At 37.5% G+C, this 25964-nt stretch overlaps 1 pseudogene; it reads left to right on the forward strand.

The window, feature by feature from the left end:
• The first annotated feature begins 208 nt into the window (after window positions 1-208).
• Window positions 209-25634, forward strand: LOC129676850 (vomeronasal type-2 receptor 116-like; annotated as a pseudogene).
• The last annotated feature ends 330 nt before the right edge of the window (window positions 25635-25964 follow it).

Below are 25964 nucleotides of genomic sequence, written 5' to 3' on the forward strand. Positions count from 1 at the left end.
GAGAGCTTGAAGCAACTGTAGGAAGCAGCTGTAGCATACAAAGTATTCCTTGATACTATTGAAGTCTGAGCCTGTACCAGGACCTAACATAATCTTCTTGGATCAACCTATATGCAGGGGACCATCTCTGTGTTGTGAAAACTTAGACATGTCTCTTCTTTTGCTTTGCTTCAGTCTACTACTGCAATCTGTATATACATCATTGGAGATGTCTCACCTCAGTAGTGGACATTACCGGGAGCTCAGTACCTACATGGAGACAGACATTATCTTCAGTACATTTATCCCCATTTACATACCAATCGACCTATCCCAAAATGTTGAGAACATTTTTGAGAGTCAACCAATTGTACTCTGGAATACCTTTCTGTGAGTACTTGTTTGAATGTGATATGGGTGTTCTGGCTACAAGGTGGTTCATGACCTGCTAAACACATGTAATTCCATTGAGAATAATAAACTAGATACGGAGCAATGTGAAAGACAGTTTCACATTTTTCTTCTTCATTAGGCATCTACAAATATTTCCACTTCTCTTTGTTATGTTTCCAGTCAGGAAGAAATCAGACAGAGTAACCACCAGCTTTTGTGTCTGCTCCATGGTGTGATTCCATGGTCCGACTTATATATTTTTAACTCATTGCCTCTAATACGTCAAGATAAATTTCCACTTTGCTCACCTCTATTTGGCTATCTAAATGACTTGTGGTTGAATATCTGTTTCTTTCCAGAGACTTGAAAAATAAAATTAACTTGAATATCCCTATTCCTTAGTACATATCTTAGCATCTCCTGTTCCACATGTTCTGGCTTTAGTATCTTTAAAGTAGCTCAGAGTTTAGACACAGTGGTCATACTTATGGCTTATTTATCATTGATAATGTAATGTAGGATCCTGAAATTCATGTTTCATACCCATATTCTGTGTTCTGCTTAGTTAGACCAGCTGGAAATAAAGTGCCATATGTTTTAATAGGAGGTTTTATGATTTTTTATTTCTAACATTTCTATCTGTCCTTCTCCTCCCTCAGAATCTCAGTTTTGTGTTAGGATTTGTCTTTTTAGTACTGAGTCTTTTCTGTGCACTGCTGTTTATTCTAACTCTCATCCAAGTTCTCCTGTACCCTGTTGATTCTTGTCTCGATGCCCAATTGAATTCATTGCTTGCTTCTATCTTTTTTTGTGTTATACATCTCTTTACTATCTGAAGTAGTATCTGTCACTTTAACTCTCTGAAAAACTGTGAGTTATGTTCTTGATTATTTATGATACTGTCAAGGAGTCATTATGCTTTTTCATATTTTCTGTTTTTCTCTTGATGCTATAAATGTTACATGTGTTCATTTGAACATCATTTTTTGGAATTAGGAAGGTCCTCTGCTGAGAAGTATTTTCTTGAAACCTCAAAACATAGTTCCTCTCTAAGGAGGAAACAAATATACAAGCTTGTGGTCCTGGTAGTTGTATTGTTATGGAATACTGAATAGAAAAAGAAACAGGATGCCTAATTTATTTTGGAAGTAAAGTACTCTTAGGAATGCTTTAACACAAGAGGAAGGAAAGAGCCCATCCTCAGAGATAGACAAGAGGCAGAGAAGACTGAATTGTTAACTGACAGAAGTCTTAATCTAGTTTCTGCTTGACTTGTGACAGGGGGATCAAGTATCAATTCTTTGAAGCATAAATCATAATTTTTAAAGTTTACACAAATATATAACATCTTTGAGTATATTAACATGACCACAATCTGTAATCTACTGCAATTCTCACTGTAGAAAAATCAAGTAACAAGTGTCTGTAAGCAGCTGGATTAGACTCATGCTTTACAGCCATTACTAAAGCTTTGGCACCAAAAAAGGATGGTTGTGGCTAAAATAATGAAAAATGAGCAGCCTTTCCACTGTCTGATATATAATGATAGATAAGATTTCAGCAGCATGAGAAGCACTGAAGTATATCTTCAGTAGGAAGGAAAGGACACTAATAAGTGTGATTCTGTAACTAAGAGAAGAGAAGCCAATGATGTCGCAAGGTGGTTTTCATAGCATATTAGAACTCCACTGATTAATATTTTAAAACTAATATTTTGAAAACTTAGCTCTCATTTTCACATACTTTAAACCACTTTCTAGGATATTTACAAAGTGCATTTATATACCTTAAACCACTTTCTTAGACATTCAAACATTACATCAACTTATAGTGTTTGTTTCCCCCATACAGGCTTTTACCAGGAGGCGCATTTGTTTGATTACTGGGGGAACTGATTGACAAGCAAGTTATTTTAAATGAAAGAATTGTAAAAAAAGAAATTTTTAGGTATGAGTAGCTTCAGTTTGAATTTTATTTAAATCTAGTTTTGTGAGATTAGCTGTTTCAATGTGAAGCCAGCAATATAATGTCTTCTTCAGCAGGGAACTTAGTATCTGTAGAAAGGAACAAGACCTGACTTGTATGTATGATATGGACTGACCATGCAGATGCAGCCATGTTCAGAGGAGCTGCCTAAGGTTTTATTACCTCTGGTAAACTTCTATAGTAACAACCTGCTGTCGGCACGACAAGAGATCTGAGAGGGTTAAGTCTGAGCAGGAAGTATAATCCAAATAACCTCTGTATCAGCCAAAATGACAGAGACTTAACAGATACCTGGGCACGCAGTCTGGGGTCCTCCATGGTGTTCTCAAAGACTTTATAGGGAGCATAGGTTGACAGTCTTTGGATGACACATAAAACCATATTAAGCCTTCAGTTGCCACACAGGGCATCATCAGCCTTCAAACACCAGACTAATAAGGTCTGAGAGATTTTTCTGTGGAGGAGAAACTAGGAAAAAGTAACCTACCTAGGCCAGGTAGAATAGGGCATTTGACTAAAGAATGTCCATAGGTTGGGCAGGGATGTATTGTTGGATGAAGCATGTGGCAATTCACAGTTTAGTTGTCATCATTACCACAGTTGAAATATGATCAAAGAAAAGGCCATTTCTGCCCATCTTATTTGTGGATAACCATAGCTACTTCAGACTTCAGAAGTCTGTCAGAGAAAGCCTTTTTCATTAAATTCCTTAAAGGCAGAATCTGGAAGCAATCAAGATGTCCCTCAACTAAGGAATGGATACTTAAATTGTGGTACATTTACACAATGGAATACTACTCAGCAATTAAAAACAAGGAAATCATGAAATTTTCAGACAAATGGTGGGATCTAGAAAAGACCATCCTCAGTAGGGTATCCCAGAAGCAGAAAGACACACATGATATATACTCACTTATAAGTGGATATTAGACATATACTATAATAGATGAACATACTAAAATCTGTACACCCAAAGAAGCTAAGCAAGAAGCAGGACTTTGGGTAAGATGACCAATCCTTACTCAGAAACACAAAAGGGATGGACATTGGAAGAGGGAGAGAACAGGAAACAGGACAGGAGCCTACCACAGAGAGCCTCTGAAAGGCTCTACCCTGCAGGGTATCAAAGCAGATGGTGAGACTCATACCCAAACTTTGGGCAGAGTTCAGGGAATCTTATGAAAGAATGGGGAGATAGAATTGGAGAGGACAGAAACTCCACAAGGAGAGCAACGGAACAAAAAAAATCTGGGTACAGGGGTCTTTTCTGAGACTGATACTCCAACCAAGGACCATGGATAGAGATAGCCTAGAACCCCTGCACAGATGTAGCCCATGGCAGCAGAGTATCCAAGTGGGTTCCCTAGTAAGGGGATCAGCATTTCTCTCTCTGACATGAACTCATTGGATGTCTCTTTGATCACCTACCCCCTTAGGGGGGCCAGCCTTGCCAGGCCACAGAGGAAGATAATGCAGCCAGTCCTGATGAGACCTGATAAGATAGGATCAGTTGGAAGGGGAGGAGGACCTCCCCTATCAGTGGACTTGGAGAGGGGCATGAGAGGAGATGAGGGAGGGAGGGTGGGATTGGGACAGAATGAAGGAAGTGGTACAGCTGGGATAAAAAAAACCTAATAAACTGTAGTTAATATAAAAATAAAAAATAAATTAAAAAGAAATAAGTATTATAATAAAAACCAAAAAATCCATATTCAGCAGAACTCTCTGAGAGGTGTGAGGAGGAGCATCTGATATATTACCACAGTCACTTGAATATTTTTATTAATTAATGCAATTTATATCTTGGTCATACAACCCAACCTCTTCTACTCCAAATCCCTCCCTATCCCTGATATACCCTCCCCTATTCTGCTCCATACCTACACACCCCAGCTCCTGTTGTCTCATGATGACTGAGCTCATCTCCCTTTCCTTTGGTCTGTTAGGGCAGTCCCATCAGGGGAAAAATGATCAACAAATAGAAGACATAGTACATGTCAGAAATATCTTCCACTCCCCTAAATAGTGGGATCACATGAAGAAGCTTAATCAGCCCATCAGCTACTTATATGTAGAGGACCTGGGTCTAGATGATGCATTGTCCTTGGTGGGTGCTTCAGACTCTGTAGGACCCTCTGGGCCTGGGTTGATTGGCCCTGATGATCTTCTTGTGGAGTGCCTGTCACACACATATAAATGAATAACTATATGGATATAACCAACTTAATCCATCCTTTAGGTTTTAGTATTGCTTTTTATGTGATTGAAAAAGCATCAGCCCTCAGCTCAAATGGAAAAAAGAGAGAATTTATTCTATAATAGATTTGAGAGTCTGTAAACACAATTTATATAATCCCAAATTCCATGTTACAATGTGGAAGCAGCTTCATGCATTTTTCATAGTAACAGAATATTTTTTTAAAAAGCTATAAATCCAATACCATGCTGGAAACATCAGAGAGGATGTTAAAAGCAAGATGTGGAAAGTTATCACACAGGCCCAAGATGCTATGTGATGTCATTCTTGTCTTTTAGATTGGCAGAAGCCAGTGGTATGCTGGTTACTACATTCCAAAATGATTTTATTCATTAGCTATAGGAGATCATCTCAACAGCAGAGAAATGGCTATTCAGGGTGCTGCAGGTAACCTGGACTATGGGAATGAGCCCCTAGAAGTACTACATTCCAATGTCTCCACATCAATGAAGTTTTTATAGCCAGTCTTTGCAGACACAGCTCTTTCCAGGAGTTCTCAATGATACTTGTATACACTCATATAGTTCAATATTTAGTATGGGATAATCCTTGGGGAAGGCTAATTCTCTTTCTTTCAGTTGTTGCTAATTGCCTGGTTTGGTCAACACGTTACCTCTTAACATAGCATTAATCCATAGATCTCAGATTAATGCAGTGTAAGTAAATGGCATTTTTTCCCAGTGTTGGGAGGTCTGAAGTAAGAATCGTTCCTTCAGTAGAACCCAGTGGACTTCAGGCTCATGACTTCTGTTAAGCTCCCTCTGTTATGGTCATTCAGACTCTTATCTACCACAGATTTTGAAAGAAGCTTCTGGTGGCCCATCCCCAAGCACTGAAGGCCATGAATGAAACAATTCAACCCACCTACCTGCAACAAAGTTTAACTTCCTCCCATTGTGAGCACTTTTGTACTGTCTTAATGTACTTAGGGTTTTCCTCTCTTTTATATGCCACCTTAACTTTTGTCTCTCACTGTGAACTCCTCATTCATTTAATATGCCAACTCAGAGAAACACATTTCCTTTACTATTTTTTTTACTACTTTTTACATTTTTGTACAGATTTATTAAGTTTTACACTATGTTTATGAGTGTTTTGCCTATACATTTATGTGTGTGTACCATTTATGTGCATGGTTCCTTCAGAGTCCAGTTCCTTCAGAGGCCAGTGGAGGATATGGATCCCCTAGAACTGGTGTTACATATTATAGGAATCTAAAACTGGCTACTCTGACAAGAGCAGCAAGTACTCGTAACATCTCAATCATTTCTTCTGTCTCCAGAACACTATTTTACAAATGTTTTTTATTTTTTATTTCATGTACTTGACTTTCTTGTAGAAGCATGAATGCCACAGCTGTGCTTGGTTCGCAAAGATGCCCAAAGCGATTTTATGACCTGTAGCTATACATGGTTCCTAGGCCACCCTGTGGGCAGTGTGAACTAATGTTATTAAAAGGGATCAGTGTGCCTAAGGCCTGGATATCTCTCCCCCAAAGAGACACTTTAACAATAGAAGTGCATACAAACAAACTTGTTGCAAAAAAATGATTATGAAGTTGAATCATTACAAAATAAAATTACACGAAGCTCTTATCCACACTCCTAGTGAACACCTTAATCACTCTTCCATAACCCAGTGCTTCTATGAACAGAAACATCATAAGCACCTATGCATTCAGCAGTCATAGGACACAGACAAGTGACAATTTATACACACAATGCACAATAAGAAAATAATTACTAGGTGCAATTTAATTTCTGAGAGTTTAAGAGCCATTCCATAATGTTCCTGAGTTGTCAGAGGCTTATTCACAACAGCTTTACCTGTTACAGGAAAAGTCAAGGCCTAAGACCTCTAGGTTCCTGAATTTGATTTAAAAAAATCTCTGAGAAAAATGGACTAACTATACTCTTCGCTCTACTTCTTTGGGTTTAGATGGAGATGGAAAAAATTTCAAATTTTGATGACTGTATACTTTGCCATTGAGGAGATCAATAAGGACTCACAACTGCTTCCCAATGTGACATTGGTTTCCATGTCTACAATGCCTTTAATTCTAACAAAAGAACCTTGGAGGGCCCTCTGATGTTGTTGTCTGGAAAGAGTGATTATATCCCTAACTACCAATGCAAAACACAACACAAAGCTCTAGGAATCATTTCAGGAACCAGGCTGGAATTTTGTGCTGCTATCAGAACACTTTTGGTGCTCTACAAAGTCCCACAAGTAAGTTAGGTAAGTATTTTTGTGTACAATCACATAGGAAATTTTCCAAAGATAACAAACAAGTGTTATTCATTCACATAAAACCAGTGAATGAATTACCATGATATGGCAATGATTAACATTGGAAAGGGTGTGGTGAAAAGCATGAGCAGGACATTCTAAGAATTTTGAAGCAGATCACTTAGTAGTATTCATGTTTCTGTCTCCAAAGGTGTACTGGCATGGTGTATTGTGGATACTCAGGCTGTATTTGCTCACAAGTCAAAGTCTACAACACAGATACCTAACTACCCAATTTGCCCATAGACCTCTCATAATTCATAGAATGGTCAATATCTGACACAGAAAATAGAAAGTCCAGGACTTTTAACCAAATTTGGAACAATCCTCAAGATGATCATCAGTGAAAATGGCCCAAGGAATTTTTATGATATCATTCAAGATAGTAGATCTCAGAACAGTCATAGAAAATACCTACTTAGATATATTTCCACTACTGACGATTGCCAGCCTATACTGAAGTAAAGCATCCACCAGAGGGCATTATTAAAAACAGAGAAACCATTGGGTGAGTGTAAGGGTCAGGAAAAAAAAATCAAGATTACAAAACCCACAGCATCACTGTGATTGTTATCACTCAGTTAAACAATTCATATGTGAAGAATGAACAGATTTCCTCTCTTAAGGTAATGACCCCAAATACCTAGAATATCAGTATCACTTTTTTTTTCCTTTGATTCCTCAGGTCACATATGGACCTTCTGATACCGAGCTAAATGACAAAGTTACATTCCTATACTTTTATCAGATGTCTCCTAAAGACAGAAGTCTAGCCCATGGGATGATCTCTTTATTGCTACACTTTGGCTGGATTTGGGTGGGAATCTTTGTGGTTGATGATCTAAAGGAAAAAAAGTCCTCTCTCACCTGAAAGCAGAGATGGCATCAGAAGATATCTGCATGGCTTTTACACAAAATTTCCCAGTTTATTGGAAGGAAGGTTTAAAATATGTTGCTGTTTTGGTGGACTTGAACTAACATACACAAGTAAATGTACAGGTATTATATGGTGATATAGATGACTTGTTGTTATTCTGCATTAATAATGAAATCTTTTTAGCCAGAGGAAAGGTGTGGATCATGGTAAAGCAACAGTATATTTAGAGTCAGCAGCAAATGAGAAGTATTTGATAATTTTTTTCAGGGGAAGTGTATCATTTTCAAAGGAGAGAACTATCCCTGGCTTAACGAACTTTCTTGAGGATCTTACATCCTCCCGGTACCCAGAAGATTTTAACTTCTATAAATTCTGGATTGACAATTATTTTTGTTCACCTCCTGCGATGCAATGTAAATATCCTAAACCCTGCCCAGCAAATACTTCCCTGAGTTTGAGCACACACATGATCTGATGACCATTTCTGAGCCCAGCTATTCCATATGGAATGCAGTGTATGCAGTGGCCCATGCCCTTCATAAAATGCTTTTGAGCAAAACTGAAATGGGATATAAGGAAGACAGAAACACAGACTGGCTTCTACCATGGCAGGTAAGCCCCACTCATAAGCAAGGGAAGCTCAGGATCTAACATTAATAGTAAGTAATTTACTATGGTCAAGCCAATAAAATGTTTTTCATCTTATAATTAAAAGTATAAGTTAAATGGAAAAGGGTTCTGTCACAGTGTATATGTATGTCTGTAATTTTCTTATATGATTTTGGGAATGAAAGCACTGACTTGACAGTAAGATTGAAAGTCTTTTAACAAATGCTTTCATAGTGTGAGATGAAATTCTGTAAGATATAAATATAATCCATGTAAAAATAAAGCAAGTTCAAAAATAAAAATGTATGTGCTTTCAATGGAATATGTCGAATGCCATAAGATATAGACACGGTGATCATATCCAAAGCTGCTCTTTCACATAAAATGCAATTTCTTCTAATAAAACAAGACTATAGGAAGAATCTTTTGTGGAAAATAAATATGTCCTAGAGTCATAAGTAACTAAAAAGTAACTGCTTGTACAAATTATTTTTTCTTAGTTGCATAAAATGAATTTAAAACCAAACTGTGCTTCTATCTAAAAGGTTAGAGCACAATGTTCATAAGCCGAGGCTATATCTCCATGCATTAGTGATAAATGGATGTGTTCGGGTTTTAAAACAACAAGATAAAAACAGGATTCATTCAAACATATGAGCCTTGATGATCACCTTCAAATAGGGTATCATCAAGAAGATTGTTGAACATGTCAATTTAACTTAAAATTATATCAAATATAGATAAATAAAAAATAAATTCTAAATGTATGGTGTACTATATAATCTTGAGTATCATGGAAAATAGTAATATTTGACATAGACATTGAAACAGTTTGTGAACATGGCTTTCCAGAGATGGGATCTTAGGTAAGTTACTATATCTCTTCTATGGATGACAGAGTATCTAAGCAACAGTTCTTTATAACATGAGTAGGAATTAGGTTACACAACGTTGAATATCATAAGTTGAAGTATTAACCCATTGTATTTGTTATATATGTAATTAAATCATGGTGTAGGGATGACTCAGCAGTTATAATAAGGTGCTGCTCATACAGGGTACCTGAGTTTGGTTGTTAGCACACATATGGTAGCTCACAACTGTCTTTAGCTTCAGCTCCAAGGAATCTGACACACTCTTTTGCTCTCTGCAGGCATCAGGCATGCACTTTGTGTACGTATATACATAATTGTAGACATTAAATAAAAATAAAAATAAAAATAGCACATATCTAGGGGCTTTAGGTGGCTCAGGGTTTAGGAGTACTTCTTGCTCTTGAGAAGACCCATGCTTGGTTCCTGGTATCTATTTAAAAGCTTACAACTGTCTGTAACTCCACCTCTGGGGGATCCAGCACCTTCTCCTGGCCTTCAGCGGCACAAGGCACATTTGTAGTGCATATTTTCTCACATAGTGCTCATATCAAAGCTGAAAGTCAAAAGTGACAGAAAATAAACCAAAGAGATATGAAGGCAGGTAGTGGGTCTCTATTCACATTCCTGAGTTATAGTTGCCATAAATTTTAAACTTATTTATTATACATATTAAATGAATCTGATACTTTGCATAAACTCTACTAATATCACATCAAGGTATTCTCTGTATATGTATGCATACCTATTTACCTATTTGAAATACACTCATATTATTTTGTGTCATAAAAATGGACATATCTTAGTACATATGAACCCACCAAAATACTGTTGTTTACATTTTGCTCAAAATTTTCTTGACAAAAATTTACATTTTCTAATTAGAAATGTTTTGCTCATGCTGGAGAAAGGCCCAGGGCCTTATTCCCTCTAAGAACATGCTCTACATTTTCCATACCTTGGACAACATTTCTCCTTGTGTTCAGCAACTTCTGCATTACTTTCATGGGGAGATTTGTTCATCTCACTAAAACAAGTGGGGAGTCAACCTAAACAAACTAATCCTCTTCAAAAATAAACCCATGTTAGAGAGAGAGAGAAAAAAAGGACTTTCTCTTCAAGATCATCAACCAGTAATTTGTATGGGCCACTCATATCAAAAGATGTCTCTCTTCAGCGGCATCCATTTCTGAGGAAAATTCAAGTGACAAATGCTGGAGATGAAATAAGCTTTGATGAGAACAAGAATATTGTAGAAATGTATGACATACAAATTTTTGTGGAACATTCTAAGCATAATTCATTATTAAAGTGGGAGAGTTTCTCTTCAAGAGTACACAAGATCAAGGCTTTTTCATCAATGAAAATTCTGATTAAATGGCCAAGCAACTTCAATCAGGTCTGGAATTTTTCATTATTTAATATGTAGAAAAATATTTTTAAGGAGTTATTAAAATCATGTGATATCTCTTTGAAATTTTAAAATAACTGTTTTTTAAATTTCATTTTACTTTCTTTACATCGAAAGGATGGTCCCTCCCTCCTCACCTCCCAGATTCCTCTTTCCTCTCTTTTCCTGTTTCCTTCTCCATTTCCTCCCAGAAAAGGATATCTCCCCTCCCACCATATCAAACCTCTCCAGCACATCAAGTCACACCAGAACTTGATGAGCATACCATCATCCACTGAGGCCAGGCAAAGCAACCAGGCCAGGGGGAAGTGCTCCAAAAACAGTCAGTAGAGGCCATGTTAGAAACAGCCCCACCCCGCATCTACACTTACCAGGTTACCCACATGAAGACCCAACTAGCCATTGGCCACATGTGTGCAGAGGGCCTAGGTCCAGTTTCTGGTTACTAAAAATATAGCTGAGTGAATGCCCTTGTTGTATGGTGGAGCATCTTTTGGGTATATGACCAGGAGTGATACATCAGAGTCTTGAGGTAAAACTATTCCTAGTTTTCTGAGAAAGTGCCAGCTTGATTTCCAGAAAGGTTGTACAAGTTTCCACTCACATCACCAATGAAGGAGTATATCCCTTTCTCCACATCCTTGCCAACATGTGTGATCACGTGATTTTTTTTTTTAAATCAGCCATTCTGACTGGAGTAAAATAGAATCTTAAAGTCATTTTGATTTGCAGTTCTCTGATGGCTAAGGACATTGAGCATTTTTAGCTGCTACTCAGCCATTTGAGAGTCCTATTGTGAATTCTCAGTTTACTTCTGTACCCCATGTTTTAACTGGATTATTTGATTTGTTGATGCTTGATTTCTTAAGTTTACTGTGTATTTTGGATAGTATTCCTCTCTGTGATGTAGGGTTGGTGAAGATCTTTTCCCAATCTGTAGGCTGTCATACTGTTCTATTGACAATGTCCTTTTATTTATAGAAGCTTTTCAGTTTCATGAGATCCCATTTATTAATTGTTGATCTTAGAGCCTGTGCTGTTGTGGTTCTATTTTCTGCTATTCTAATGAGTTCCAGGATTTTCCCCACTTTGGCTTCTAATAGATTTAGAGTCTCTGCTTTTATGTCAAGGTCTTTGATACACTTGGACTTGAGTGTGTGCTGGGTGATACATATGGGTCTATTTGCATTTTCTACATGCAGGCATTCATTTAAAACTTCAGTTTGGTTCTATTGACCAACCTGCCTGTTTTTGTGCCAATACCATGCAATTTTTATTACTATTTCTCTGTAGTATAGGTTGAACTCATGGATGTTGATACTGCCTGAAGTTCTTTTATTGTCCAGAATTGTCTTGGCTATCCTATGTCTTTAATATTTCCATATGACATTAATGGTTGCTCTTTCCAGGTCTGTAAAGAATTGTGTTGGAAAATAATGGGAATTCTACTGAATCTCTTGATGGCTTTTGGTAGAATTGCCATTTTTAGTATGTTAATCCTACCTATCCACAATCATGGGAGAACTGTTGATCTTCTAACATCTTCGGTTTCTTTTTTTTTTAATTCTCTATTAATTACACTTTATTCACTTTGTATCCCCCTGTGGTTTCCTCCCTCCTCCCCTGTTGGTCCCACCCTCCCTCCTCCTTCTTCACACATGCCCGTCCCCAAAGTCCACTGATAGGGCAGGTCCTCCTCTCCTTCCTTCTGATCTTGTCTATCAGATTTCATCAGGAGTGGGTGCATTGTCATCTTCTGTGGCCTGGTAAGGCTGCTCCCCCCCTCAGAGGGAGGTGATCAAAGACCAGGCCAATCAGAGTATGTCAGAGGCAGTCCCTTTTCCCAATACTATGTAACCCACTTGGACACTAAACTGCCATGGGCTACATCTGTGCAGGGGTTCTAGGTTATCTCCATGCCTGGTACTTGGTTGGAGTATGAGTCTCTGGGAAGACCCCTATGTTCAAATTTTCTGGTTCTGTTGCTCTCCTTGGGAGTTCCTGTCCTATCCAGATCTTACTATTTCCCACTTCTTACATAAGATTCCATGCACTCTGCCCAACAGTTGGCCATAAGTCTCAGCGTCTGCTTTGATAGTCTGCAGGGCAGAGTCTTTCAGAGGCCGTCTATGGCAGGTTCCTAGGTTGTTTCCTGTTAATATCCAGTATATATAAAGAACTAAAGAAGCTGAAAAGCAGCAAACCAAGTAATCCAATTAAAAAATGGGGAACAGAGCTGAACAGAGAACTCTCTGTAGAGGAATATTGAATGGCAGAGAAACACTTAAAGAAATGTTCAACCTCATTAGCCATTAGGGAAATGCAAATCAAAACAACCCTGAGATTTCACCTTAAACCCACCAGAATGGCCAAGATGAAAAACTCAATTGACAACACATGCTGGAGAGGTTGTGGAGAAAGGGGAACCCTTTTCCACTGCTGGTGGGAATGTAAACTTGTACAACCACTCTGGAAATCAATCTGGCGCTTTCTCAGACAACTAGGAATAGTGCTTCCTCAAGATCCAGCCATACTACTCCTAGGCATATATCCAAAAGAGGCTCAAGTACTCAATAAGGACATTTGCTCAACCATGTTTGTAGCAGCTTTATTTGTAATAGCCAGAAGCTGGAAACAGCCCAGATGCCCCTCAACTGAAGAATGGATGCAGAAATTGTGGAGTAATACTCAATGGAGTATTACTCTGCAATGAAAAATAAGGAAATCATGAAATTTGCAGGTAAATGGTGGGACCTGGAAAGGATCCCAGAAGCAAAAAGACACACATGGTATATACTCACTCATATAGACATATAGCATAGGCTAAACCTCCTAAAATCTGTACATCTAAAGAAACTAATCAAGAGAGAGGACCCTGACGAAAATGTTCAATCCCCGTCCTGAAAGGCAAAGAGGATGGACATCAGTTTCTTTTTTTCAAAGACTTGAAGTTCTTCTCATACAGATCTTTCAATTGCTTGTTTGGAGTTACACCAAGAAATTTTATAGTATGTTTAGTTATTGTGAAGTGTGTTTTCCTAATTTCTTTATCAGCCCTATTGTTGCTTGCATACAGGAAGGCTACTGATGTTTTTTAGTTAATTTGGTATACAGACAATCCTCTGAAAGTGTCTAGCACCTGTAGAAGTTTTCTGGTAGAAACTTGGGGGTCACTTATGTACAATATCATATCATCTGCAAATAGTGATACTTTGACTTCTCCTTCAATTTGTAGCCTTTGATCATCTTTACTTGTTCTATTGCTCTAGATAGAAATTCAAGTACTATGTTGATGGGGTATAGTGTGGTTTGCAACCTTGTTTTGTCCCTGATTTTAGTGAAAATGCTTGAAATTTCTGTCTATTTAATTTGATGTTGGCTATTGGCTTGCTATATATTGCCTTTATTGTGCTTAGGTATGTGCTTTGTCTCCCAGACCGTATGATGTCTCTTTAAATTTTTTTTCAATTTTTATTAATTACACTTAATCACTTTGTATCCCCCCCATAAACCCTTCCCTCCTCCCCTACAAATCCCAACTTCCCTCCTCCTTCTCCACACATGAACCTCCCCAAGTCCACTGATAGGGAAGGTCTTCCTTTCCTTTCTTCTGATCCTAGTCTATCAGATCTCATCAGGAGTGGCTGCATTGTTTTCCTCTGTGGCCTGATAAGGCTGCTCCTCTCTCAGGGTGAGGTGATCAAACAGCAGGCCAATCAGTTCACGTCAGAGGCAGTCCCTGTTCCCATTACTATGGAACCCACTTGGACATTGAACAGCCATGGGCTACATCTGTGCAGGGGTTCTAGGTTATCTCCATGCATGGTTCACATGGTATATACTCTCTCATATAGATATATAATATAGGATAAACCTATTACAATCTGTACACCTAAAGAAACTAATCAAGAGGGTGGACTTTGGCTATAATGCTCAATCCCCATCCCAAAAGGCAAAGAGGATGGACATCAGAAGAAGAAGAAAACAAGAAACAAGTTAGGAGCCTGCCACAGAGGGCCTCTGAAAGGCTCTGTCCTGCAGACTATCAAAGCAGATGGCCAACTGCTGGGCAGAATGCATGGAATCTTATGAAAGAAGTGGGAAATAGTATGATTTGGAAAGGATAGGAGCTCCAGAAGGAGAGCAACAGAACCAAAAAATCTGAGCACAGGGGTCTTTCCTGAGACTCATATTCCAACCAAGTCTCTTTGAAACTTTAAAATGATTGTTACATGCTGTTCTATTGTGATTGTGAACTTTTGTGTGAATGCTCATACATATGAGCACATGTACCTGTTAAGGCCACACTAGTTATCTTCCTCAGTTGCTTTGTCTTTAATTTTTAAATAGGATATAGCTCTGAAACCTTCACTTTATGATTTTACTGTATTCAGTGGACACCATTTCTTTGACTTTCTCACTGTCTTCATGATCACAAAATTTGTATTGCAGGAATATTTTCTACACTCAACTTTCCTTTCCATCCCTTCAGCATGATCAAATTCAGGTTCTCATGTTCATGTGACAAACATGTTAAACACTAAATCATCTCTTCAGTCCTATTTCATTACTTTAATTCAGAAATAAAATCCAATATTTCAGAATTATGTACATACACATAAAAATATACAGTTATCCAGAAGCATATTCCTGTTAATATATACATATTTATGAGACAGACACTGATTCCAAATCAAGGCAGAAAATAGGTCTAAGAAAAGATAGACTAGTTTCTGTTCTACACAATTTCTAATATATAACAAACTAAAGTTGTGTTAGAAGTTTACAAAGAAACACATAATTTTAACTAATTCCTGTAGAGAGAATTAGATGAGTTGAATTTCAATGTGTGTTCATTCATGCTGCAGTGATTAAATGAGTTTTTATGGCTATATAGGTGTGTATTTGTGTGCTTCTATGTGTACACACACATGCATACAAACATGTATACATTCATACACTTTTATTATACATGCATGATCATGCTTAAGCATCTTTCCATTCATACAACTCATACTCAAGCATACCAATAGATTTACTAGGGTGTGAACTAGCATGAACAAGAAATAAATTATGGATTTTGATACAACACATTTCTGTAACTAATGTACATGAGCTGCCAGATATGTGTATCAGGAACTGAACTCATATTTCTCTGCAAGAGCAGTATGCACTCTTAATTGCTGATACAGTTATCAAGAAGCTAATATATTATGAGACAGAAACTGATTCCAAATCAAGTCAGAAAAGAGGTCTAAGAAAAGATAGAAATAGTTCCTATCCTACACAATTTCTAACATGTAACAAACTAAAGTTGTGTTAGAGGTTTAATAGTTAATGTGATTAACTAAGGTTCTACTGGTGGAAATCCTATGTGATGACACCACTAACATTTGAAAAGAAAGGCGTGGCTGCATTGGAAGTCAAGGGTAAAAGTCACAGTAATAGATCAAAATTCACCAATGGCCAAACCATCTTTCATGAGAAAATTGAACTTCCTTTTGTAGCTAAAGTAGAGTGCCTGGGTATTACTACATGACTGGAAATGTAAAAGTGGAAATAGATGAGGCAAGAGTGACTGGGTTTATGTCTGATAATCCAACCCTTCCGTAATTCATATGATAAATGAGTTCTGGCTTGCTGCCTCACAGGAGAGAATATATGGATGTTATACACATTTCAAAAAGGCTAGGAAGAAGTGAGTCACAGTTTAGTCACCATAAAGGGATGCTGAGCATTTAGCATTGGGAAGTGTGCTAACTTCAAATCTTCATTCTACACTCCCATATTCACACTTCTGAGTTCCTCACAAATACATAAAATTTAGTTATTTAGGCTAAATATTTTAAATTAATGTACAATATTACGACCAGGTTTTCTTTGTTGCCCTCAGACTCCTCAATCTGTATGTGCACAGAGCTGTGGCCCAGGATCCTGGAAAGTTCCACAAGAAAGACCTGTCTGCTGTTTTTCTTCTGTATTTTGTCCAGAACAGCATATTTCAAACCATACAGATAGAAAAATAACCTTTCCTCAAACAGCTTGGAAATGTAGAAGGGGAAAGCTAAGAAGTGACTGTGGTGATGGAATGCTGTGCTTTTCCCTATGTCTCTTTTACTTTTCCCTAAATCCATAAGTAATTATTGATGTTGTCACACAATGTATGAATGTCTAAGTGGCAGTACGCATACTATTCAACCTACTTAAAAACCCTCCCTTTTGGTACATGTAATGGCCATCTCAGCTCTTGCAGTGATCCATGCTATTAGCTCCCCAGTGAATGTGAGATCTCCAGTTGTTCAAGATCGAACTGTATTTCTATAATAAAGAAAACCTAATGATTCCTGCCTGAAAATAAGTCCAGGAAAAGTGCATGTGTGATTGTTTCTTCAATGCACAAGAAATGGAACTGCATTTACAACATTTATAGTTGTCATTTTCAGTATCAACAAGAGTAGAAAAAGCCAATATTTGTAAATAAAAATATGGATGTCTGTTTAGGGTTGTGCTCAACCATGTTATAACATATACAAGTAACATCATATGGAAAAAGTAGGTTATATTTTTGAATACACACACACACACACAAAGACAAAAATACAACATTTAATGAAAAAAAGAGTCCATGAATTTGAGAGAGAATAAATATAAGGTGGGTCCAGGAGAATGTCTAGAGAGAACAGGAAGTGATATAATGAGGTAATTAGGCTATTTTTAAAATGAAAATATTTATAAAAAGAATAAAAAGTCAGAAGGACTATATATTATAATGATGAGAATCTACTATTTATTTATTATATTCAAAAACCCAACTCTTAGACAACTGTATAACCAACAGAACTTTTTATGTTTTATTGAAAACGATAAAATATTGAAAAATTATTTAAATATTCTTTATTTTCTAAGATCCAAGGCGACCATAGGATAAATTCCTGTGGCAGTGTGCTATATGACTCAAGTACTATGTTTCAGAGATATGGAGAGAGCAGGCAGCCTTGCCTTGTTCGTGATTTCAGTGTGACTGATTTGAGATTCCCTCCATTTAGTTTGATGTTATCTATAAGCTTGCTGTGTGTTGCCTCTACTATGTTTAGGTATGTGCCTTTAAACATGGACAGGTGTTGGACTTTGTCAAATGCTTTTTTGGCATCTAAGGAGATGATCAAGTGGTTCTTTTTCTTTTAGTTTGATTATATGGTGGATTACATTGATGGATTTACATAGACTGAACCAGCACTACATGCCTGAAATGAAGCCTATTTGGTCGTGGTGGACAATATCTTTAATGTGTTCACGGATTTGGTTTCCAAGTATCTTAACTGAGTATTTCTGCATCAATGTTCACGGGAGAAATTGGTCTGAGGTTCTCTTTCTCTGCTGGGTCTTTGTGCAGTTTAGGTGTCAAGGTGACTGTGGCCTCATAGAATGAGGTCGGTAATGTTCCTTCTATTTCTATTTTGTGGAACAGTTTGAAGAGTACTGGTATTAGTGCTGGTGTGGTAGAATTCTCCTGCTGTGGTAGAATTCTTCACTGAAACCATCTGGCCCTGGGCTCTTTTTGGATGGGGATTTTGATGGCTGCTTCTATTTCCTTAGGGGAGATATTTCCTTAGGGGAGATATTTAATCTATTTATGTGATCTTCATTTCACTTTGGTTAGTGGAATCTATCATGAAAATTTTCCATTCCATGTAGATGTTTAAATTTTGTGACATTTTGAAGTAAGACTTAATGATTCTTTTGATTTCCTTGGTGTCTGTCCTTGTCCCCATTTTCACTTTTTATTTTGTTCACTTAGTGTCTTTCTGCATTTTAGTTACTTTCATTAAGGGTTTGTCTATATTGTTAATTTTCTCAAAGAACCAGCTCTTGGTTTTGTTGAGTCTTTGAATCATTTTGTTTTTAGTACATTGAGTTTAGCGCTGAGTTTGATTATTTCCAGCTGTCTACTCCTCTTTGGTTTGTCTACATTTTTTTTGTTTTTTTTCCTAGGTCTTTCAGGTGTGTCATTAGATTGCTTATATAAGATGTCTCAAATTTCCTTATGAAGGCACTGAGTACTAAGAACTTTACTCTTAGCACTACTTGCATTGTATCTCATAAGTTTGGGCATGTTGTGCCTTCATTTTCATTCAATTCTAGGAAATCTTTAATTACTTTCCTTATTTCCTTCCTGACACCCATCATTGAGTAGATTGTTGTGTGTAGGCCCTTTTGCTATTTTTGTCATTATTGAGATACAGCTTTAGAACATGGTGGTGTAATTGGACACAAGGGATTATTTCAGTCTATTTGTATACATTGACTCTTGATTTGTGCCAGACTACATGGTTAATTTTGGAGGTTCTGTGGGGGTGCTGAGAAGAATGTATATTCTTTTGTGTCTGGGTGAAAAGTTCTGGAGACATCTATTGGGTCCATTTGATTCATGACCTCTGTAAGCTTCATTATTTCACTATTTGGCTTCGGTCTCAATGATCTGTCACTTGATGAGATCTGTCAAAGTCTCTCACTATGTCTCTCACAAAGTCTCTCACTCTTACTATGTAGGGACTGATTTATTATTTCAGCTTTAATAATGTTTCTTTTACAAGTGCAGGTGCCCTTCTTTTTGGACATAGTTGTTCAAGATATTGATATCCTCATGATGGATTTTTCTTTGATGGGGATGAAGTGTCCTTCCCATCTCTTTCAATTAATTTTGGTTGGAAGTCTATTATTAAATATTAATATTAGATTATTAGACATTAAGATGGCACTTACACTTTCTCCTTGGGTACATTTGATTGGCAAAACCTTTTTTCTTCCACTTTACTACAAGGAAGTATTTTACCTTTGTGACCGAAGTGTGTTTCTTGTATGCAGCTGAGTGCTGGATCCTGTTTTTGTAACCATTCTGTTAGTATGTGCCTTTTTATTGGATTGTTGAGCCCATTGATGTTGATAGATATTAGTGAGCAATGAATGTTAATTCCTTTTATTTGTGAAGGTGGTATGGATAGTGTATTTGTGTGCTACTTTTCTTTTGATTTTTTAATTTTTTAAATTTTTTTATTAATTACAGTTTTTTTCATTTTGTATTCCACCTGTAGCTTCCTCCCTTCTTCCCTCCCAATCCCACCATCCCTCCCCCTTCTCCACACATGACCCTTCCCAGACCACTGATAGAGGAGGTCTTCCTCCCCTTCCTTCTGATCCTAGTCTATCAGGTCTCATCAGGAGTGGCTGCATTGTCTTCCTCTGTAGCCTGGTAAGGCTGCTCTCCACTTCAGTGGAATGCGGTCAAAGAGCAGGCCAATAAGTTCATGTCAGAGACAGTCCCTGTTCCTGTTACTATGGAACCCACTTGGACAATGAACAGCCACGGGCTACATCTGTGCAGGGGTTCTAGGTTATATCCATGAATGGTCCTTGGTTGGAGTATCAGTCTCAGAAAAGACCCCTGTGCCCAGATTTTTTTGGGTCTATTGTTCATGTGGGTCTTCTCTTTTGATTTTTTTTTGTTATGACTTTATATATATCCTATGTTTCTTGGGTTTTGTTGATCTCATTGGCTTGGGGTTTTCCTTCTAGTAGCTTCATTATGTACAGGGTGCTGCATAGATATTGTTTAAACTTAGTTTTGTCAAGGAATATCTATGTTGACTATTAGTTTTACAGGGTATAGGAGGCTGAGTTGGCATCTGTAGTCTCTTAGTGTCTGCATGAAAACTTCCCAGGCCCTTTTCGCTTTCATACTCTCTGGAAAAGTCTGGTGTGATTTTGATAGGTCTCCCTTTGTATGAGAGTTGATCTTTTTCCCTTCCTGCTTTTAATATTTTTCTTCGTTGTGTATATTTAGTATTTTGATTATTATGTGGTACAAGAATTTTCTTTTCTGGTCTAGTTTATTTGGTGTTCTGTAAGCCTCTTGTATGTTTATGGGCATCTCTTCAGGTTGGGAAAATTTTCTTTTATGATTTTATTGAAAATATGTTCTGAACCTTGGAGCCTAGAATCATCTTTTTAGTCTATTCCTATTATTCTTAAGCTTCATCATTTCATAATGTCCTTGTTTTCTTGGATGTTTTGTATCATGAACTTTTCCATTGTTATGTTTTCTTTGAGGGATGCATCAGTTTCTTCAATTGTATCTTCATAGCATGAGATATAGTCTCCTTTACTTCTTGTATTCTATTGGTGATGTTTATCTCTGTGGTGCTTGATTTCTTCTCTAACTATTTCATCTCCAGGGATTTCTTGGTTTGTGTTTTCTTTATTGATTCTAATTCCATTTTCAAGCCCTGAATATCTTTATTCATTTCCTTCACCTGTTTGGTTGTGCTTTCCTCTCTATGATGGCCTATATTAGGTTTGCCTGTACTTCTTTGAGAGATTTGTTCTTTTCCTCTTTATATGCCTCTAACAACTGCATAAACACAAACTTAAGGTCATGTTCCTGTGTTTGAGTTGCATTAAAATATCCATTATTTTTGGGGGGGTTTCTGGTGGAGCAATGATGTCATGGTTTTTGTTGACTATGTTCTTATGCTGGCCTTTAGCAATCTGGTTGTCTGTAGCCTTAGCTGTTTCTTCCTGGGACCTGCACCAAAGACTGGATCCGCCTGTCTCTGGAGTCTAGAGTAGTCTTCAGGAGACAAGAAATGTGCAGTGGCTCAAGAATGGGTGCTGGTGATTCAGATGCCAGTGTCTTGAAGGACAGCGTGTGGGCACACAAACATGTGGGGGACTGGTGAATTGAAGATCAGTGGGTGTACACACACTGGATCCCTGAATTTCTGGGTGCAGGTGCTGGTGTGGTCATGAGCATGGTGCAGGTGCAGTTTCAGGTACCCCAAAGGGCTCCAGGTACAAGAGGCATCCATGGAGTTCTTCAGAAAATAGTTGGGCTGTGGCTTGCAGGCCTGCCCAAAATTGTGCTCCTTGTTTTCAGATTCCTCAGAGCCCTGCCATCTTGGATCCAGAAGCTATGTGATTCTATTGTTCATCTGGTATCTATAGAATGACCAGCAGTACTGTGCTTTGATGGCTGGGATGCTGTCTCAGGAATCCTGACGTTGCCCTTAGGGTAGCAGGAGGGATCTGAAGTCTGGATGCTAGAGCACAGAGTCCCTGGATCTGGGGTTCCAAACTCCCTGGAGTATGTAGAATGGCATGTGGACCAAGGTTTGCTACTCCTGGACCTGTGAGATGGCCTGGATCAGATTGACTCCAATTCCTGGATGTCCTCTTCAGAACAGGAAGCACCAAAGTCAATGCTTTGGATCTAGCCACCTGTCCACTCACTGATCTCAGAGTCTCTGCCCCTCAGATACAGTGCACACTGGTCTCCACCATCTTGGATTCTCCTTTTTTTAGTCTTTTTTTTTTTTTGATGGATTTTTAAAATTACATTTTTATTTTTTCACATTAATTATATTTTATTCACTTTGTATCCTAGCTGTTTCATGATTCTTTTCTTTCGTTTTTGGTGGGAGGCTTTTGTGAATTTTTGAATTTCCTTGTGGGTCTGTTTATGTCTACTTAGGTTTTTGAATTATTGTTGAATTCATGTTTGAATCATCTTGCTTTGGCAAATCTAAAACTTATCCATTTCATGTACATTTTTAAGCTTACCAGAATACAGTATTTTTTAATGTTTCCTTAGAATATTCTGAATTTCTTTGGTTTCAGTAGTAATGTTTTTCTGATGTTTCTGATTCTGTGAATTTGAGTCCTCTATTTCTTTCTTTGATTTACTTGAGACAAGGGTCTGTTAATTTTGTTTATCTTCAAAAAGAATCAGCTCTTCTTTGATTAATTCTGTGTATTGTTTCCTTTGTTTCTATTTCATTGATTTCTATTAAAATCTTTTTATTTATTTTTAAATATATTATTTAATTTTTTATGTAATATTGCAGCATCTGCTCACACCTTTCCCAGCCTCTTCTTCTCACCTCACCTCCCAACCCATGAGTCACTCCTCCCTTTCTTTATCAGGACAAAAAGAAGCCTCCAATGGATAGCAACCAGGCTTGGCATATAAAGTGCAATAAGTTTATGAACAATTTCTGCTATTGAGGTTGCACAAGGCAGTATAATTATAGGAAAGGGATCCAATGGGAGGCAAAAGAGACAGATCGCCTTGGTCTTGCTCTTAGGTGTCCTCCATGAAAACCATGTAGAACATCTGTTATATATGTGCAGAGAGCCCAGATCTGTCTCATGCATGCTCTCTTGTTGGCAGTTCATTATTGTGAGATTGTATCAGGAGCCTTTCTGTGGGGTCATCCTCAACAGGGAAAGGAGATTTGGAGGGTCTTTGCATACAGGTTGCTCCACAGAGCAGATGAGGGGACTCTGAGGGAAGAGTGTTGGCCAGGTGCAGTGGTCAGGGGAATCTCGCTGCTGAGTTCTAAAATTCAGGACTTTCTGTGGTTTTAACTTACTATCAACAAAGCACTTCTTTATTTATACAAGTTTCACAGTACAAACATAGACTAATGATTACACAAGTGGTACAGAGAGGGTGTTTGATTTTTTCATCACATATCCAGGGTTACAAATTCAGTTACACTTAAAATATACAAACAGAACAGATTGAATTATTATTATTAGCCCCATACCTCTAATTTAAGGAATCTCAAGAATGTCTGCTTCAAGAAAATGCATTTAATATATGACAGCTGCTTTTAGGCTGGCAGTGTTTACAGTATGACCACAGTTCAGATAAACAGATAGTACCTGAACTGATATTTTTATGAATAGCAAATACTAATAAATAAATCCTTTTATTATGTGTATCATCATCTATGCTATAAAGTAGGAAAAATTTATTTTAGTCAATCTATTACATTTACTGACTTTTATTCCTTCAGGAGTGTACCTTCTATGACTTCCGATCTTTAAACATTTTCAGGGAGCTCTAAGCCTATAATAAAAGGATGTCTTAAATCTATAGCCGAATATCCTGGCCGGCCGAAGTTTGCATATTGTCTCTCCCTGAACCAATGAATTATTTATAGGCAGATACCACAAGGAAATTCCTGAAATAATGGCCTCATCTTTCTATCTGCTTATCTGTGCTTAATAAACTCCAGGGCATAAAGGAGATTTCCAAACAGTGGACAGGAAAAGTTAAGTATAGGATTTTCATTAAAAGACTCAAACATAACTTTTATGTAGAAAAAAACAAAAATAGAAATTAAATGAGTGCAGAAAGTCCCTATTAATGTTACACACAGAAAAAAAAAAGTTAGAGATAGAACAGTGATTGTAATATTCTGCCCAGCTTTGCTGAAATTTCGTCGAGCAGCTCTGCTGGTTTCATGACTCTCACCATTCCAGTGAATATGCCTCTGAATTTTTTCCTTTCTGATTTAATGATTAACATGTACAGACCTATTGTGTAACATGCAGGGCATTTTTTATTCTTCAAAAGATGACTAAAAGAACAAGAATGAAAATTAGAACAATTTCCAGATTAATCTGGAATTAATAATGAAAGACAAAAGGTCCTGTGTGAGTCAAAGGATGTCAAAGACTATACAGATGTTTATGTGCACCTTCCACAGCTGACATAGGCACTGGCTGATCTTAGCTTATAGTTGCAATATGTTGATGAAACTGTAATATATTTACTACCAAATCAGAATTGTTCCACAGGCCATGGAGGTAGTATCTAACTTATTCCCATGTTCCCTGAGAAAAATTATATAGAAGTGGGGTGATAAATATCCACTGAAACTGTGAGTAACAAAAAAACGAGAAGAACCCATGATGGTGGAAACAAGAAAGTGTATTTTTGTTCAAATACAATGTATATACAATGTATACTTATAAACTCAATATATTAAAAAAGCATTCGAAGGATTACTTGACAGTTTTACTTCATCTGAATATGAGTAACGTAGATTTCACTGCCCTAGAGAAACAGTGAAAATGGTTGAGCAGTAAGCTTATTAAGTAAACAAGATAAACAGTAGAAATGGAAATTACAAAGAGTTCATGATCTTGGCAGTATCAGGAAGCAGAATATGCCAGGCTACATACAACATTGGAAAGCACTCTCATGAATTAAATGTGCAATGATTAAATAATTGCATAAACTGAAATGTTGATTCACTTCTTTCCAATAGATCAGCAGGAGTGCATATCTTGCCCAAGTCGAGTACCCAAACCCTGAAAGAAACCACTGCCTACCCAAGGCAGTGGCCTTCCTGTCCTTTGAAGATCTTCTGGGCATGGCTCTGGCCTGCACAGCTTTGTTCTGCTCTGTCTGCACAACTGCAGTTTTGGGGATCTTTCTCCAACACTGAGAATCAGCTCATCTCCATCCTCCTCTGCTTCCTCTGCTCCTTTTTCTTCATTGGCCACCCAAACACAGCCTCTTGCATACTGCAATAAATAACATTTGCACTTGTGTTCACCTTAGCTATTTCCACTGTTTTGGCAAAAACTATAACTGTAAATTCTGGCCTTTAGAGTCATGAAACCAAGGAGAACAATGAAAAGGTTGTTTATCTCAGGCCCATCGCTATCTGTGTCCTGACCCAACTTATTCTCTCTGGAGTCTGGCTGGGAAACTCTCTTCCTCATAGTGACACAGATGCACACTCTGAATATGCTCATGTCACCATTTTATGCAACAAGGGCTCAGTTACTGCTTTCTACTATGTACTGGCTTACTTAAGGACCCTGGCCTTAGGAAGCTTCACTGTGGCTTTCCTGGTGAGGAACCTGCCTGACACATTCAATGAAGCCAAGTTCCTGACATTCAGCATGCTGGTCTTCTGCAGTGTCTGGGTCACCTTCATCCCTGTCTACCACAGCACCAAGGGCACAGCCATGGTGGCTGTGGAGGTGTTCTCCATCTTGTCCTCCAGGGCAGGGTTGCTAGGGTGCATCTTTTTCCCAAAGTGCTACATTATTCTCTTAAGACCTGATAAGAACTCTTTGAGATGTATTAAAAACAAAAAATAGCAAATAAAAATTGATACAATTTTAATGTATTGTTTTCTAATAAAACCCATTAGTATACTAAAATTTACCCACTTTGAAGTAACTTTTTTTCTGAAATGTATATTTAAACAAAAGTAAGATCCCCTCACTTTTTCTCACAATCACAGAAATTCTATTTCAGAATCGAAATTGCTGCTAAAAACACATTTTAGTAAATTAAGCATGTCACTTATTAATTTGTGGACAATATACATATTCAAAATGTAATTACATGAGAGTAATTGATATAAATAGTACATGAACTTGTTATATATTACTTGTTCTCTTTGTTATTTTTGGGAGTATAACAGG

The sequence above is a fragment of the Psammomys obesus genome, unplaced genomic scaffold (genome assembly GCF_907164565.1).
Source record: "Psammomys obesus unplaced genomic scaffold, mPsaObe1.curated_primary_1811, whole genome shotgun sequence".
In the NCBI taxonomy this organism is placed as follows: Eukaryota; Metazoa; Chordata; class Mammalia; order Rodentia; family Muridae; genus Psammomys; species Psammomys obesus.